The sequence below is a fragment of the Melospiza melodia genome, chromosome 15 (assembly GCF_035770615.1).
Source record: "Melospiza melodia melodia isolate bMelMel2 chromosome 15, bMelMel2.pri, whole genome shotgun sequence".
NCBI classification, from domain to species: domain Eukaryota; kingdom Metazoa; phylum Chordata; class Aves; order Passeriformes; family Passerellidae; genus Melospiza; species Melospiza melodia.
The window spans coordinates 15,732,848-15,751,122 of NC_086208.1; positions in this window are offsets into that span (position 1 = coordinate 15,732,848).

The window sequence follows — 18,275 nt, forward strand, 5'->3', positions numbered from 1 at the left end:
ATCAACCCCACTTAGGGTAAATCCACAGAAGCTTTCACTAAAAGTTAACAGTCCTCATGTTTTTCCACAAGCCAAGCCTCAGAGCTTTTTCCCCAGCTGCTGTCTCAGTCTGGTGCTACTTCTGGCCAGAAAATAGATCCAGAAATTTTGTGTTGGGGTATCATCAGCAGAGAAAACCATGTCACCTATAGGGAGCTTGAATCAATTTGCACTTCTGGCCTGAATTCTTGAATGCAAAAGGTTTCTAGGAAGAATCTTCATTGCTTCAAAAAGTAAAGCTTCATCAAAAATGAGAAAGAAAACACAGTAACAATCCTAAACAGAAACAATTGGGGTACATCTTCATTATAGCTCCCAAATCTCTCAGAATCTGATTTCAGATCCTCTTCTTCATGCTCAAAGTTGGTTTTGACCAAAACTAGAGGTGTTCTTCAAGCAGCCCTTCCAAACCCCAGCCCTACTTTGGAGCAAATACACATAAGGCCCATTCTTAGGAACTTTCTGTTGGGTTGTACTTTGGCCACAAAATGGTTTCTTTCTGCACTCAGTGGGCAATGAACCTTTCAACATTTACCCCCATGGCTAAAACAGCTTCATTTATCTTCATCTTTGAAAGCAACTCTATAATTGTATCTTGCATTGTTCTCCGCAAGTCGCTCGCCAGTTAAGAAAAATATGTAATCAGCTGCCTTCCTTTCTAGGCAAAGGTACGTGTGACCAGTGAGACCTTTCCAAACTAGGACTGTAAAAAGAGTTAGATGTTAGATAAGGACTATTCTCCAAAAGAGAAATACATGCAAAAAAAGAGAAGATAGACATCTTGCCAGAGAGTAGCATTTCTAGATAAACACTTCTGGTTATAGATGATTTCAGATCACGTATCTGTTTTCCTGTGTTCCTTTGATTATTACCGCTTGTCACTGACACTAAAATTGGAATTCGTGGCTGACCCTCATTCCCTATTGGCAAATGACCCTGAAGGGGTTATCAAGGCCTTATACCCAGTTTTTTCCTCTTCCCGTGGCTTTAATTGTACTGGCAATCTCATGCAGCTTGTGAATTGTGAGAAGAGAGGGAGGGGGGAAAATTGCAGAAGAAGTTGGGTTGAAAACCATGGAATTATGTCATAAACACAAAGTTTCTCATAGGAAAGTCTCTGTCTCAACTATGCAGGACGGGGCAGGGGGTGGGAAAGAGGAGCGAATGCTTCAGGAAACACAGAAAGAAATAGACCTCTCCTCTTGTCTCTCACGTTTTGCAGAGTAAAAGCTTGGCATTAAAGAAGCCATGGGCTCCCTTGTCAGGATGAATCATCCCCTTGGAATCCAGGCAGAGCATAGGATGAAGAGGCGGTATATTGCAAAATGCCAAATGCATGTGTTGGAATCACAGCCCGCTGCTTCCAGCACAGCCCTGCAAACTCAGCCCTGCTCACTCCCGTTCCCATCTCTGGTTTGTGTCTTGTCACTTAAAACATAAACAAAGCCGAGGAGCTCATGGAGAGAAATGAGGGGGTGGAGGAATGAGGTGGAGAGGGGATGAGACAAGGTTTGCAGTGAGACCCAGCTCTTCCTTTCGCTACCCACAAGAATGAGAACACTCCTCTTGCACAGCCTGGTGCGTGGACCCCATCCACAAATCTCCTTAATACCAGAAACCTGCTGCTGCTATTCTGGTATTAACACAGCACCCCTGGAATTCTCCTGGATATTTTTCCCAGTGGTTTTTTCTCCCCATATTTTTCCCATATTTGGGTTTTGGTTTATTGCTCTGTCAATATTGGGCTCTCTCAGAACAAGTCAGCACTGCAGGAACACATGGAGCAAAGACAGCGACTCCCAGTGAGTGCAGCCCAGCTACGAAGGTACCACAATGAAACAGGGTATAAATAACATTTATCATAAATTAATTCACTTCAGTGCTGAGCTACAAAAGCATCTCGGCCAGAGACGCGTATCAAAAGGGTTGTGTTTATTTACACCACGCCATTTCCTTTGAAGTAGAAAATAGTGGTAATAATGACAGGGAGTTACAGGTGAAATACAATACACATGAAAAGCTTTTGAAGTGTTCACTCTTAAAATTTTACATTTGTATTTCCCCTTTTTTTGAGTACCTTGTTGTGGGGTTGCCTTGCTGACATCAATGTACAAAATGTAATGCAGCAGGACACAGTGGTACTCCAGGGAAACTGCAGAAAAGGGTCCATTTCCATGGTTCCCACTGTTCCAATAAATAAAACTATTTTATTCCCACCACCTCCTCTTTCCCACATATCTCTGACAGTTGGCAATAATAGAGTTGCTGAATTCATATGGAAAGAAGGAAATGAAATATTAAAATAACAAGACAAAGATAAGATTTGCATTTGTACTTATACCATTGGCTTTTAAGAGAGTTTCCCCTATTAATATTAGATTTTGACAGAGGGAAGGGGAGGCCAAGTCTCTGTGCATTTCAAGTGCTGACCATCATCCTGCTGTCATTAGCAGCATGTTTCTGTGCTAAGTGATAGTTCAGCAGTAACAGCTTAATTCAGATTGGGCAGATACACACAGCTCCATCTCCATTGAACAAACCAGGCTGCACGACGTGGAGTTTATGCCAGATTTACACTGGATGTGTCTAGACAGACAATATCTGATCTGGCTTAAAGGTAAGAGTGGCATGAACAGACAGTATCTGTGCTGGCAGACTGCCTGGCAGGACAGAGTTAAGCTGTGACACCTTTTTTTAACAAACTTAAGTCAGTAAGGGAAAAATTTAGTAAGAGGAGTATTTAATATTATATAGTCACACAGCTTTTCATGTGGTACTGGGGGTCTTAATGCTGGACTATCACTCAAATGCAGCTGCAGTCTTTTTTTTAACCCCTGAGCTGTGAGTTCTGCTTCTTCTTTGTGTTTGCTTCAGTGTCAGCATAGACACTTCTAAATGAGGTTTGGAGCTCATGGAGTCCATGCAAGGATTTCTTACAACAGGGTGCAGCCCCTTCTGAGGACATACCCAAGCAGTCTGTATAGAAAAGCATTTCAAATGTTGACCATATTTGGCTCCGCGTTGAATGTTCTCACTAATTCTACCAGTCTTCTCATAAAATAAAGCTTTCACATGTCTGCTGATCTCTGGTTTACAGCATCTTTGAAACTCCACTGATTTTTTTTTTTTTGACTGCCAAATACACTTTCCAAAAGTAACATCTCCCTTACTTGACCATATTAAGGGGTTTGACCACACAACTCTTTTGTGCCCCCATGGTGCATTTGCAGGCTGTTTTCCAACCAAACCTTGCTTTCCACGGGTCCTTTGGTAAGCTTTGCAGAACTGCCACAAATATATTAGGAGAGCCCTGATTCCCATCTCAGCTGCAAAAAATGTGCAAGACATACCCTGAACGAGTCCAGCCACCGGATGGGAGGACTCAACTAATTGGTGGAGTTGGCTCAAGCACTTGGCCACCAGCTGGCTGATACAGCAGCCTCCAGCCCCAGGGAGTCAAACGTTCCACCCAGAATCAAAGCTGGGACTCTTTAGTGGCAGAACAGAGCAATAACCTCTCATACCACATGTCTCAGGCCATTTTAAAATTATTATTATTATTAATTTTGATATATAAAAATAGCATAAACCCTTTCTCCAAAATTTAATTTGCATTTTAAAAAGCAGAAAAGAAAAGAATGAAAGCATATGGTATCAATCATATTTTACAATACTTGTAACTGCAGTTCGGAAACATGTGTTTCCTAACTGCTCATTCAGCAGTATCTGCATAATTTTTTTGAGCAAAAAACAACCTTCTAAACAAAGCATTTAAACTAACCAGCATTGCATGATATTGTACTTAGCTGAAATGAACCATTTTATTTGGGTGTAAGCTGAATAGAACCAGTGGTTACTGTTGCTCTGTTACCATTCCAGAAAACTACTTTCAACTTAAATTAGATTCAGGAAGAAAGGAAGAAAAATACAATTTCTTCAAGTATCACTGCAATTGGTACTCCTGTAATGGCAGCTCCTCAAAGTGTGGTGTATCTTGTTCATGCTGTTGCCAAAGGCTCTGCCTTAATGGAACAAAGCAATGGCTCATCAAAACAGCTTCCCTGTCTCAGCAGTGGTCTCTCAACTGATGCTTCAAAAAACCTACAGGATCTGCCTCATTCATTTCAGCAATTGATGCTGAAAAGGAAAGTACTTCATCTCTCTGTGATCCTCTGATTCTTATGGTGATCTCCTGTGATCATTGATTAATGTTTGGATCATCTTTCTGTTATCATTAAACACAGCTTAAAAAGTAGGGTCATATATGAGGGCCTTGGGATGCCCAGCAAATAAACTTTATTAATTCAAATCATATGTGTAATAACCCTTCAGAGATCCATTACACATCATCATGGAGGAATAACAAGAAATGTTTCTAGTCACCTCTGCCTCAAACCAAATGCAACACTTTTTTTCTCAGATCGGATCAGTACCTAATATCCCCACCCTCCACCCACCACCTTCCAATATCACCATCTTGTCAAAGCCCATTTTCTCTGCTGAAAGCCACTGGGTGATTTTTAGCAGATAAATGCACCACCTTCAAAATTCAACTCTATCACATTTTGTTTGTTTGCCTGTCTCACTGCTATGCTCTGTGCACCTTGTTGCAAGAGAGCGATAATATAGTTATTGCCAGAAAAAAATGGATGGACATCCCTCTTCCTCTCTCAGTCACACTGGCATCCATTCATTTTACACTGAAATAACTCCATTGACTTTATTGTACTTGTTCTGACTTGGTATTGGTACAAGCCAAGAGAAGGACAAGGTTCTATTTTTATTTTTCATTTCCTATGTGCAGCTGATGCCTGAGACCCTGCAGCACACCAGCCTTCACTGAGAAAGTTGATAAAAATCCACCATTCTCTCTGAAGATAAAACAAGGGTTTATCAGCAAGAAATTAGCAAAGCAATCAACATGCAAGAGGATCCTCATTTAATAAGTGCTAACTTTTATTTTCCTAATAGGCATTAAAAACAATAACACCACGTCCATGATACAATTTGATTAAATTGGCTGCGATGGCTTTGGGAGCAGTAATATGATTAAATGTCTAACACAGAACATGTACTTGGTGGCTGATCGGCAGAGTGCCTGGCTTTTATTCCACACACACTGCAATTCTTGGTGCTGATGGCATTAACCATTTCCTATTCAAGACTGATAGAAAATCCAAGTGTTTTCCAACAGGAAAACTTGTGAGACACCCTGGGGCATCATTACAGAGCAAAGAGCGGGAAATAATTTCTAAATATTTTTATCCCACCTCCTCTTTGTATCTTACTGACTTAATCTTAATCTTAATGACTCTTTGGTCATTACTTGACCTGTGATAGGAAAATTTTTTTCCTACCATCTATTTTGAAACACAGCCATCAAAGTAATGATCTTGACACAACCCCCAGTCTGACCTGCACCAGGTCAGGGACTCTGTCTTCTTCATGCACATAACAAAAATGTGAATATTCCTTCCACCTTTAGGAGGTTACCATGTCTCCCATGGCCAGACTGTGCAATTACTCCTTTCTGACCTGTTTCATGGCCAAAATAACTGAATGACATTTAATGCTTGAAACAAGAGAGATTTTGGTGTTGTGGCATGTTTTGTAAGTGACATAAATATGATTCCCTCATGCAACTAAGTGCTAATAAATCTGCTAACTTTAAGAATGTTTTTTAAATGATAAGAAATTACAAAGAAATCCTAGTGTCTGATACACTGGAACCAGCAGTGTCTACACACCAAGATCAAAATCCACTGCAGTTCAGTTTGGTTTCAAGGGGTTTTGCCAAGATCCCAATAACACAGCTTCACAATATTACCAAAAATAAATGGTACAAACCTCTCAGCATCATCCTTTTTACAATGAGAGCAGTTTATGTACCCCGTCACACTGGCCAACAGGTGGGGCATTGTAAGAAATTCTTCTTTGTCATCTCAGTGACCTACACTAAAGGCCCCTGGACACCATGAGCACAGAGAAATAAAACAATCAAGCTCAAGAGACAAAATAGCCAAACAAATTCATGTTGCTCCATTTCCTCAGTATATTCTCCAGGCTGGTTAAAACAAACACAAAAAAGCACAGGTGGATTTGTCAACATATTTGTACTGGACAGACTGGAACAAAGTGTCTCCAGTGCTTCAGAGCAGAACATTCCAGGCGCACAGCATCATCCAGTTAAATACAGAGGTCAGCATTAAGACAAAAGGAAATAATAATTTCAACTTCTTTTATCAAATCCCACATCATGCGCTTGTTGTTCCAAACACACAGCAGACCTCACTACTTTTTGTATTTCTGAGAGGTTTTAGCTGCATGCAGACAGGTGTTATTGTTATTGTGTGAGGAAATGCCTCTTCACACAGCATTTGATGGGGACAGTTAAAGAGGGAAAGGGGGGAAGCCTTATGTCCAGCATTTTTTAACAGCTGTGGAGAGAAGCCAGAGCAAAGCCAAGCAGATTCTGTTAAGGATGGGCTACAAGCTCAGGTCCTGAGTTCAGTACCTACATTTCTAATTCAGGAAACGTCATTTGTCCTCTTGTCTTCCCTGGCCAAGACTGCCTAATAGAAAACCAGGAAAGTTAAGCTACTTTGGGATTTAAATAATTTACAATGCAGCAGAAGAACAAACCTTTTTTTTAATTATTCTAATTCTATAAAATCTGATAATCTAACAGAATCTGGAATACTGATGATGATGTAATGACATATCCTGAGAGAAAGTCCTATAGATTTTCCTTCTCTTTTTCTCTAAATCAGTAATTACTAACATAATGCTAAATAAGAAAAGACTTAGTCTCCAGTCATGGAGCCTTTGATGCAGCGCACGGCTTTTTTGTTCTAATTCCCTATAGATAAAATAGCCACAGATTACTCCTTTGTACCCTAACAGCTTTCTCACCAGGCCTTCCCGCAGCACAACTTCTTGTTCAGTCAGGCTGGCAATATCTGTAGTGACTTACGCTGCCTATTTTTTGTTTTCATGCCTGCAAAAGTTCACGCAGCCAGGGGAAGGCTCATTTCTGAAGAGGAATAATGCACTGAGAAGCCTCCTGGACCTTGTTCATGGTCCTTTCCAGGAGAACTAATTGCCAAAACTAATTAAGACTGAAACTGATGGGGTTCTCTCCCACATAGACTTTACAGGATTAGGAACAATACCAGTTAGCTGTAAACACGGTCTCTTAAAAAAAAAACTACAGATTCTCTTTGCTGAAGGCTTAGAGTGGGCGGGGATCAGAAGCTTTTTGATATGTAAGTATACCCAGCAGTAATAAAAGTCTTACACCAGGTTAACTACACAATTTGCTAATAACATTTGCTGACACAATCCATGAAAATCACTCTGGCAGCCTGATTTCTGGCAAGTGTACAAAGGTTTTTATTGAACACATGCTGCCTATGAAACATGGTCTATGAAAACATGGCCCCCCTATTCGCAAACGGGCAGCTGAGTAACATGTGAATAAATACCTGCTCTCCATTCCTCCTGGCTCAGAGCAGGCAGGAAACCTCCAATTCTTTTCGCGCACATTTTGGAGGGAAAACAGGAAAAGTTTCTGAACTAACTTTGGTTTTGGAGAGCAGAATCTCCCTACAGTATGGCCCATAGCTTTCCTCACCAGAGAGTGTCACTCAAGGCAGGCATCCCACGTAAAAGGAATTGCTATTTTCACACTGTTTCGAGCTGAAATGTGGTCTGCTTGTGTTCTTCCACTCTAAGTGGAGCTTTACAGAATTCAATGATGAATATTATAAGCCCAAGTTTTTCAGGGACACAAGTCTGTCTTAGCATCCCTGGGAATTGTATGCAAGAATCTCAAGGAAGCTTTTTGCCCCCAAGTTTGGCCCTGGCAGCACAGGAGGAAGTCCCAGGGAATATATATCACTGGGCACATAAAATGCAGCTCCAGGCTGACCTACCTATTTATGTATAAAGCACCAAAGGCAGACAGAAGCATTGCCAGTTGCTGGTGGCATTTCAGTATCACCTTGCATTTACTGGTAAATCAAGGGCACAGGAAGTGTTCCCAATATAAACTGGATTCTTTCTTCACCAACATCATCTCTGAAACATCCCATGAAATGGGACCATGTGAAATTTGCCTTATTGGTCATCTGCTCAAAGGCAGCTGCTACAGGTAAAGGATGGAATTTTTCCCCATGCTTGAGCTGAATGGCCATCATACTTTTGGGGCAACAATTGAGACCAGTCAATAATACAGTCATTTTTTCTTTCGCTATTGACAAATTTACTTTTATGTCATGTTGATATGTCAAGAGCATCTCTTTGTTTGTCACGTCTCTTGCAGCATTCTTCAAAATTGCCCAGAAGTGGGAAAAGTCCCCAAAATCCCTCAGTAACTGGATGCCAACATAATGTCTGGTAATTGGTAGTTGTTGTTTAAGGTTCCTCAATTTACACAATTGTATCCCAGAAGTAAAACTTTCTTTGTGTTTCTTTTCTTTTAAAATTTTAAATTTTTATTCTTGCACACAAATATACAGAAGCAAAAACTTCTAAAATAAAAAAATATAGGGAAAAGGGAGGGAAAATAGAGGAAGAAGCATTGCCTTCACCACAATTTTTAATAGAATAATAGAAATTTCTTAGAATATCTGCTAATGACAGATCTTATCTGCCCATTTTGGTTTTCCATCCATGCACTTCAATCCAAGTACAAACATATTTGGGAGAAGAATTCACAAAATGCATTGTGCAAGCCTGTCCACAAATCTGGGTCATGTTGTGAGAAAGCCTTTGCCTAATTTATAGCTTTGAGAAGAAATTGTGCAAAACTTATGGTTGGTCTGAGTGCTGGAAGATTTTGTCAAAGCCAAAAAAACCTGGTTCAGAAGGATTCTTCATAGATTCATACAAAGAAAAATCATCTTATAGGTGTGGTGTGTGCTCACCTGCTCTCTCCTTGATGTCTCAGGGATTATTTACTAGCAGGGAGGGATATTTCTGCATGGAACAAATGCCTAGTTTTGTGCAACTGTTCTTGCACAGCAGTTGACATGTTTGCCAAGGTGAAAGTATATTTTTTGGGGTATTTTAATGCCAGGGAGGAGCCTTCTACTTAGAGACTATTAGCATTGTATTAAATGTTTGGCTTTGGAGAAGACGCCTGTCAAGTTTAACAATGAGAACCGTAAACTTCTCCTTCTGAGGAGATGTGTGATGCTCAAGCAGCATTGCAGGCATTGTTTCCCATCTTCCCTGGAGCTGTTTCTCTATTTTAGTGTGGTTCAGGCCCAAATCCAGTACTTTTGGAGTGGCTGGCCTGTGCCAATGTAGTAGCCTGAGTTAATGGCTCCATATTGCTACCATTGTCTCAGTGACCAGAGTCCTCCACTTTGGCCCAATTGGGGTGGCTTCTCTTGCACTGCAGGTCATTAACTGTACAACTTTGGTATGTGCACAATCACACACATTTGATATGTAGGAGGGTTTCCTTTACTGACTTCTAGTAGCAATGCAGGAAAAAAAAACCCAACACAAAACTTCAGAATTAATGCCACCATATATTAATCTCTCCAGTCATTATGTCCACAAATGTGAAAAAGTCTGAGGGATGCCAGATTCTTCCTCCACAAGAAATGCTGAATTCTGATAACCATTGAGTGATCCCTCATTTCTTCAATGTGCAAAGCTGTGAAACCCCAAGGGTATTTTTTTCCCTTTCATTTCTCTGCTGACAAGTGGCATGGGAAGTGTAGAAAGAGTTTAAAAATTTAGCTTTGAGAAAACATATTCCCAATGGGACCTACTTTATACACTGATTTCAATGGAAAACTATTTTCCTAAAGGGTTTTTTTTCATCCCCTTTTCCAGCTTGCTTCATGAAACCAAATGTTTTACATAATATTGGAAATCAACCCCCACCCCTCACTTACTCCCTCCCCTCCCTCTGTCTGTCTCTCTGTGGAATAGGCAAATCAATGGAGAAGTGTTCAAGCTTTTGTTAAAATGAAAGAATGGAAAATTAAAGGAGGTTGTTCAGAGTAACAGTCACATAAAAATGTACAGCCTGTGGTTCTTGACTCTCTTTGACTGTGGAACTGTTGCTCGTTTCTCTCCAGCTGCCTGTGATAAAGGTGCATATGCAGTCTGTATATAATTATATGAGGGTGTGCAGGCAAACCCCTGCACAGCCAGGATGATGTGAGCTTTCTCTGTACACTCATTATGTTCCTGGACTTTCAGATTTTTGTAGACAAAATAAGATTTCTTTCATTAAAATGGGATTTATTTGTGGTTCAATAGCCCGAGGCTGTAGGAAAACAGGGCATTTCACCATTGTGTCATTGAACACTGAACTCTTGCCTTTTAATTATATGGGTTTCTGACACCCAACCAGACTTCTCTTTTTTTTTTTCCTCCTCCCTTCAAGGGAGATGACGCAATTGTGACATAGCCAGGCCTCAAATAAGAAATTCCTAACCCAGATGGACACAGTATAAACATTCAGATGCAGAGACACTCAGTTTAGTATTGCAGCAGGATCTGGTTGATTTGAACCACACTTTTCAGAGGGCTCTGCTTGCGCCCAAATGAGAAATTATTGATCCAAAAGGAGCAGCATAAGGAATCTGTCATGCAGGGATAGCTATGTGAAGTTTTTTCCCAGGCAGATGGACCAATTGAATAGTCAGTGCTTTCCCTGGTGAGAAATGAAACCAGAGCAGGTTTTCCAGTTTATTTTTTCTGGTTAATGTGAATTCTTACCAGTGGTATCTGAATATGAGGTATTTCTCATCCGGATGTGAAGGAGCTACAATGTTCTTAATTATGCTTAGTTAACCTGACCTAATGAACAGGTAAATATAGAGACACACAATCCAGCTTCACACAGATCAAGGAAATCTTCAACCTGAAAATGAAAAGTGCTCAACTGTCCTGATTCCCATGAAAATTCAGTTTGTGTTGCAGCTTTTTAACACCTCTGAGTCTCAGGCCATCTGGATTCCTTCACATGTGGGATCCAGGGCTTCCCAAAGGTCAAAAAAGTCTGGAAGTGTAGATCTAACACTCACATCTGCAGGTCACAAAGTCAGAGTCAACCCTGAACACTCATGGAGATCATTGGAGCCTGCCTGGACCAGAGGCTGACACCTTCAATATATCTATTTCACAGAGCAGTGAAAAAGCAGAATTTACAGTTAAGAAAGGATCTGTGTGAAACTATGAGGTGAACATGTAGGAAATGCATACATACATACATACATACATATATTTATATATTTATATATATATTCATATTTGTACTTTTAAAATTTTCTTTTCTGATTCAAGATATCCATTGTGGGAGAAGAAATGCAGAAATAAAGAAAAAGTCCTTAAATGTTAATACCTCACTACTATTCTGCTGGTAAAAATGTCATTTCACTGGCATTACATTTGCAATGAAGTTTATAAAATTATATGCAGTAGAACATCAACTTTTTCAGGCACAATTTCACAATAGTTTTCTGATTCAAAAGGCTCTAGAAAAAAGATAAGCTGTTTGAGTCTTCTTGTATTCAGATCCATAACTTAAATGACCATGCCATCCTCATGGAAAGACAAAGAAGGTATCAGCTGTACATTGTTGCATTCACAGTAATATTTTTTACTATGATATTATATCACATTGGGCAAAATTATCTGAAAGGATCTTAGGGAGAATTTGAATATAAAGAATTCTAAGCACCAGAGTAGGTAAGCATTTCATCCAATTGAATGTCAAGGCTGAACACCTAGTATTCAGTTTCCAGGCTTTCTTCACATGCCACTATTATCACTCCTCAATTAGATGAATTAAATTTTTGCTACCAAGAGAAAGCCTTGCATCTCCCTTGGACCCGATTCAATGTCTCCCATGAGATCAGGAAGGCTTTTTTCAAGCTTTACCATTTTCTCAAAATAGTCCTGCAAACACAAACTCAGTAGGAACATGATCAGTTAAATGGAACCACCATTTGAAAGAATGGCTAAAACTTTGTTATGTGATCCAAATGATGATAAAGAGTTTCCCTTTGGTTACAAAACCTAAGGACTGTACAGCCAGGGAAGGTCCAGGTACCATCTCCTGTGGTCAGTGAGGTAGATCTTCACAAAAGCTTTCCCAGCCACATGGCACCTGCTGCAACAAGGCATTAATGATGAATACTAAGGATTTCACCACAGTGTCTCCTGATGTGTTATGTACTGTCTGATCTCTATGCTTTCCTAAAATCATTGATGTCATTTTGGCAATGTAAAGAGTCACAAGGAAAGAGAACAAGAATCTCACAGTGCTTCTCTCTAAGGCTTGTCTACACATAATCTGTGGGATGGAAGCCCAACACAAAGCACACCACGAAAACTGGTCACAGCTCTTTGCACTGAGTGTGTTTTGAATGGACTTGAAAGCAAATAAGAGGCTTTGTGCATTTTCAGGTGACTTAAAGGCGTTACACAGGGCCAACCAAAGCTTGGGATAAGAGGGCAGGAGGCAACTTGACCATTTCTATGCAAGAAGAGTTAAAAAACTACTGTGCCCCCACCAGACTCCTTGTCCTTTGCATCATTTTTTCTCTAGCATGTTCTCCACGTCTTTGGAAAATATAAAGAGCAGCAATTGAGTTAAACCTTGGCTGAATTATCCCTTTCATAAGGCTGTGTCTTCAGGTTTTTTAAAGTAAAGGTTTCCTTTATTAATTTTGCCCAGCCAGCATTCACTTAGCATTTGCTTTGAGAGATAATTGACAGGTTGAGGCGACACTCACCAGAATGAGAGCCATAAATCAGAAATAATTTCCAAAATTGGCTGAGGGGGCTGATATGTTGAATAGTCAAATACAGGTAAAAATCTCTCTATTACGCCTGACAGGAGCAGCAAATGTCAAGCAAGTGCTCCTTAATGCACCAGATTCGATTAATTTTGTGGCTCCTTCTTTGGGTGATTTCGTCTTTGGAATGCCACTGTGCTCTGAGAATGCTACCAGACTGTTCTTCTGAAAGGGGGAGTTTCTATCTTCCTCTTAAATGTGGAGTAATCACAATTACTGCATAAAAGAAAGATTTTTAATTTTGTTATGACTTTAAAGTCCCTTTCGTAGTCCCAGCTGTGAAGTGAAAAACAAACAAACAAAAAACCTTAAAAATCTCTCACCCCCAGAAGATTAAATCTATGAGGAAGTGAGGAAGTGGCAATTGCTTGCTCATGTAGGACAACTTGGTGTCCACTTTAGAAGGCCATGGTAAAACCCTTTCAGTTGAATGGCATGGGATGGTTATAAAGGAAGCAGAATGACCTGGTATAAAATCAGCTTTCAATAGTTGGGTTTACTCAGTGCTTTCCTCTCCAGGCTATCAAAACATTTTGCCAAGAGCAGTGCAGTTAGTAATGGATAACTCTTCCAAGGAAATAGGTAACTATGATCTTATTTGGTAAATGGAGAATTCTGCTGGTGGTAATGTCAAAGACAGTGATTAGACTCTAACAACTCCATACCCTGAGTCCACAAAGCCTAGCTTTCAAGCTTCATACTTTTCCCAAACAGGCAGCAAAGGTCAAAATAATGAGATTTATGAAAATGAAAGTGATTTTGGTTGGTTTATCTAAATCTTTGTCATGACCTTCTGCTAAATAAAAGGTGTGCTTCCTCCAGGCCTTCTGAATGCAGGCACACATATAAAAAACATATATACTGCAAAAATGGCCAAAATTCAGTCCCAGAATAAAACTGTGAAAATTCACAGTTTCTTCCTCTGAGCAATTATTTCAGTTTTCGCCAACAGGAATGGTGAGATTTTAGCATCAGGTTTTTTTGTTTGCAACATAAATACTTGTAAAGCAAAAAACTGGTAGCTTTGCAAACTCTAGATGTATTTAAGGATCTTCTGTGAAATATGATGGATGAGGGGGAAGAAAAGAACAGCTCTTGTCATAGGAAGCCAGAAAGGGAAAAGTTCTCTGAGTACCCCGAGACTCAAGACCTTGAGAGATAACAAGGTTGGGGTCATGGTACAGATGGATTGGAGCCGATAGCGATGACTGAAATGCACAGAGAAGTGTGGGCTGTAATCAGACTGACAGATCACAGTATTTCCCACTACTCCAAATTTACTTCTTCCCTAAAGTCATAAGCAGGTCAGCTTCTCCATTCCTCTGCCTCGGATTTTATATTTGTGTATAACTCGCTTGTACCGGAGTTAAAGATGAAGTTCAAAGCTGGGCTCCACCCAAGCCTGATTACAAAATCTCTCCCCATAAAACAACCTGTGCATCTGTTCTGTATTTTTGGAGGCTGGAAAGCAGACTGGCTGCTTCCTCAAGACAGCACATTTACACTCACTGCAAGGGACCTAAGATGCTGTGTAGGGACATCTCTTTTTATTTACCTCAAATCCTGCTGGGGACACCATCTTCCAGGAGGACAAAGGGAATATGGGTTGTTTAATCCAGCAAAATCCTGCCTGAGAAGGGCTATAATCACTCTATAAAAGCATCAAGAAGAAACTGATGTGAGCACAGAGAGTTCTATAACCAGAGACAGCACTGAACCAGTAACAAAAGCCTGTAGAGTAACCTTGTCTACCCTTAGGCTGGAAATTATAGGAAATTTCTTGGAACAGATTTCCGGTAAGGGAGTAGAGGAGAAAACTACTAAATCAGCTACAGAAACCCCCAAACCTGATAACTCCATGAATTTTTTATTATTCATGAATGTTGTCTGTAGTGGCTGTGAGTTGGACTTGACCCAAAACACCCCTTTTACAATCACATGCTGCTGGTGTAGAAAAGAGGGAAAAAAGTATCTAGTACAATCACTTAATTTATTTATGTTAGGAAAGTGATGACACTTGTTAGTCACAACTGCTTTCTTTAGACTTGGAGAAGCTATTTCAGCATCTCAACTTGAGGCAGAAGCCCAGGGAAGAGAATGGTTGGATCTGTACAAGGCAAGTTGAGGGCAGTGTAGACACTTCAAAAGTCCTCTGCTTATTAATATTTTATTTAATTTTATTTTTTTATTGTATTTTATTTTATATGAACATACAAGTAGAAGCAGCTACATATTTATCTTGGAATTTGATTCTCTCATCTCCACTTGGATGTAGCAACCCCTTCTTGAAGATCTCACCCGAGTAAGGGCTGTGAGTGAAGGCTACATCAAACCTGGGACTAATAAAACCAGATTAATACTGGGATCAGAAGTAGGCTCACCTAGGAGTACATTTCCTATCACAGGCACCTATGGTTTGATGGGCCACATGCATTGAATGTAGCTCAGAGCCAGCAAAGCTCTCCAGGCTTGAGACCTGACTACCCTCTCCTAACAAAAATTTCTCATATGTGGGAAAAGACTTATAGGAAAACTCCTCGCCCTACGGAAGGTTTTCCCCTCATTCCTTCTCAAATGAGAGGAGTATCTAATAATACAGTAGCCATAACTATTTGAGTTTGGCCTGCTCCAGTTCGAACACCCACAGTGTATATTTCTAAACCATTTGCCCTTCCCTAATTCTTACAAACCACTTTACAACTCGAGTCTAATCAATAACAACTGTGTGAAACAGCACTCAGACAGTAAAGAAGTTGGAATTCCCCTTAATAGCCCTTTAAAGGAGTTTTAATTAATTCCATGTGCTTCTGTAGGATTATCAACTTTACAGTACAACTCCATGTGAAAGCTTTAAGACATTTCACTTATGTCTGCAGGATGTTATGTTAAAAAAACTAGTTTTCATGGCTTGTCACTGCTCCCCATTAGCTTCTTGAGTAATCTTAAAATCCCACTCTTCCTTGCTTTGCCACTTTAACTAGCCATCTCTGCAGTTTCTCCCTTTGGCCCCTCTTACATTCCTTCTTCTCGACCTTCATCCAGCTCCTAGTAAAGGAAGCAGAAAGATTTTCACAGATGGTAATGGGAAGGATCATTCCCTTCATTTTCCCTACTACTCTAAAAAGCCATTTAGCTAATCCCATGCAACAAATCCATTGCACAGCACCAGTTGGAAGCCAAATACTCTTAACTTTTACTCAGATGCCTGACTTTTTCACATTTTTCAGTTGCCCATGGGTATTTCTTTTCTTTCACCATCTTCAGGCTCCTCCCAGCTCTTGCTCCTCTTTTCACTCTTCGTGCTCTTAGCCCTGGTCTCCATTCCTTCCATTTCCTAACCGGAGACCTCTTTCCAGGATTTCCTAGTTCCTGACTTCCTGCACCTTTTCCCCTTGTGCCACTGATCCTTGCCTTCTTCCAGCTCTTAGCACCACTGAGCCATTCATCTCATTTCCATTAATCACATCAGACTTGTGCTAATTATTGTTCAGCCGAGATCTGAAATAGCACCAGCAATGAAAGAGCACGAGAAGGAGACAAGAGGAGGAAAGATTTGCTTTTTTTCCCACCATCATATTTACAGCCAGTGACTTTTCCTAATGAGCTTAGGAGAGGAAGGGAGGTGATGTGAGAGCAGGAAAGCCAGAGCCAGTGTGCAGTTAGGGGCTAGAGTTCATGAGCTGTCCTGAGCATGTTTTATCAGGTCACTGACTCAGACGCACCATAGGGCAATTTCTCTTTCTCAGCATTAACCCTCAACTCCGAGTCTCTGCTGGAAGGGCCTCCCCCTTCACAAACACTCCAGGATAAGATGATAAGAAGATTACAAGTAAAGCCTCTCTTTAGCAATTCCACATCTCCTGTCAGACACAGCAAGTTAAATTACAGTGCAGGCTGCAAATGCATTGATCATCCACTCAGCTCCTACAACCCAGGGGTGAAAAGATCCATGCCGAGGATAAGTGAAGTAATCTCAGGAAAGTTTATTTTAGCTGGGAGGGGTTAAACAAGTTCAATGAGGCAAGGCTTTGGGAGGGCGCCGGAGCCAAGTTCAGCAGTGTTTGCTCAGGTAAGGGCTGCAGGCTGTACACTCCACAGCTGTTCAGGTCTTCTCCAGAGAAGACAGATTGTGCCAGCAGAGCAGCACTGCCTCACCCACAGCATGGGGAAGGGCTCCAGCCATCCCAAGAAAAGCCTCCACACCTTTGCCACAAGCAGAGACACATCAATACACTAACTACCTCTTCATTGCACTTACTTTATGCTGCTGAGACAGAATAGGTATTTTTATATTCACAAGAATTCCCCTTTTTAAGCAGGTGGCAATAGTATTCCTTTTATCCATAAAATCTATACTGTGTTTTATGGCAGAGGAAATAAACCTTCCTAAGCAGTTTTGACAGAGAAGGCAAGATTGTCCATTTTAAAGACAAAAAAAAGAGATTATAAATCATTAGGAGTGCTTATGAATTCTATTCATGACTGTCTTCTTTATTAAAAAGACCCATTGTAAAATGGAAAGTTCAGAAGGCTTGGTGGTGAGCGAAAATGAATTATAATGACATCACTGGGTCATGAACTAGGCCCACTGGCTACTTTCCAGAATAAAATTGACTGGAAAGATCAGATGAGCCCATTTGTACTGAGAGACATCTGGGTGGCAGCCAGAGAATCTGGGTTCAAGCTCCCTATTTACAGAACACGCTTCCCTTTCCCCTTTCATTACGAGGAGTAATCTGGATTTCCCAGGCATGATGTGTGGGATAGTGATGTCACTCCACTGAGATTCCAGCAGGATTTTCCCTAGAAACGTTCCTCATAGTCCCCGCTCGGTGAAGGACCCTGTGAAGAACACAAATGTCTCAATTCCAGCTGACATGTACAGTATGTTCTCATGCACTTCTTGGGAAGGTTTTTACCTTCAAATACGCACAATTCACCAGCATTTTCTGTTGCTTTTTCATCCTCATCTCTTTCCCAGATAATAAACAGTGTTTGAGTCCCAAGTAAAGCTCATTTCTGCTAAGAGGTCAGTTGTAAGCTTTTGAGGGTATTTGCTGAAAAAATTAGGAGATACCCTTCTCCCTTTTTGTCTTAACTTTTCCAGGTGTCTTTCTAAATGCAAAATGACATCTCATTTGAAGCTTTCCAGTGTCATCTTCATCTTTCCTATTCTACAGTTTATACATCTTTGATATTGCTTGGGACTTCAAGGAAGCTTTTAACTAATACTGTAATACCTATTATCTGAAAAATTTAGGTGCACATACACTTGCCAAAGAGAAAAAAATGCAGATCAATTGGATGTCAGCAGTCAAATAAAGTGGAATAGTATATTTTCTGGGGAAGAAAAGATGTCTAACCATCTGACCTTAGCACTGGCACCATCTCAATATTAATATATTTTAT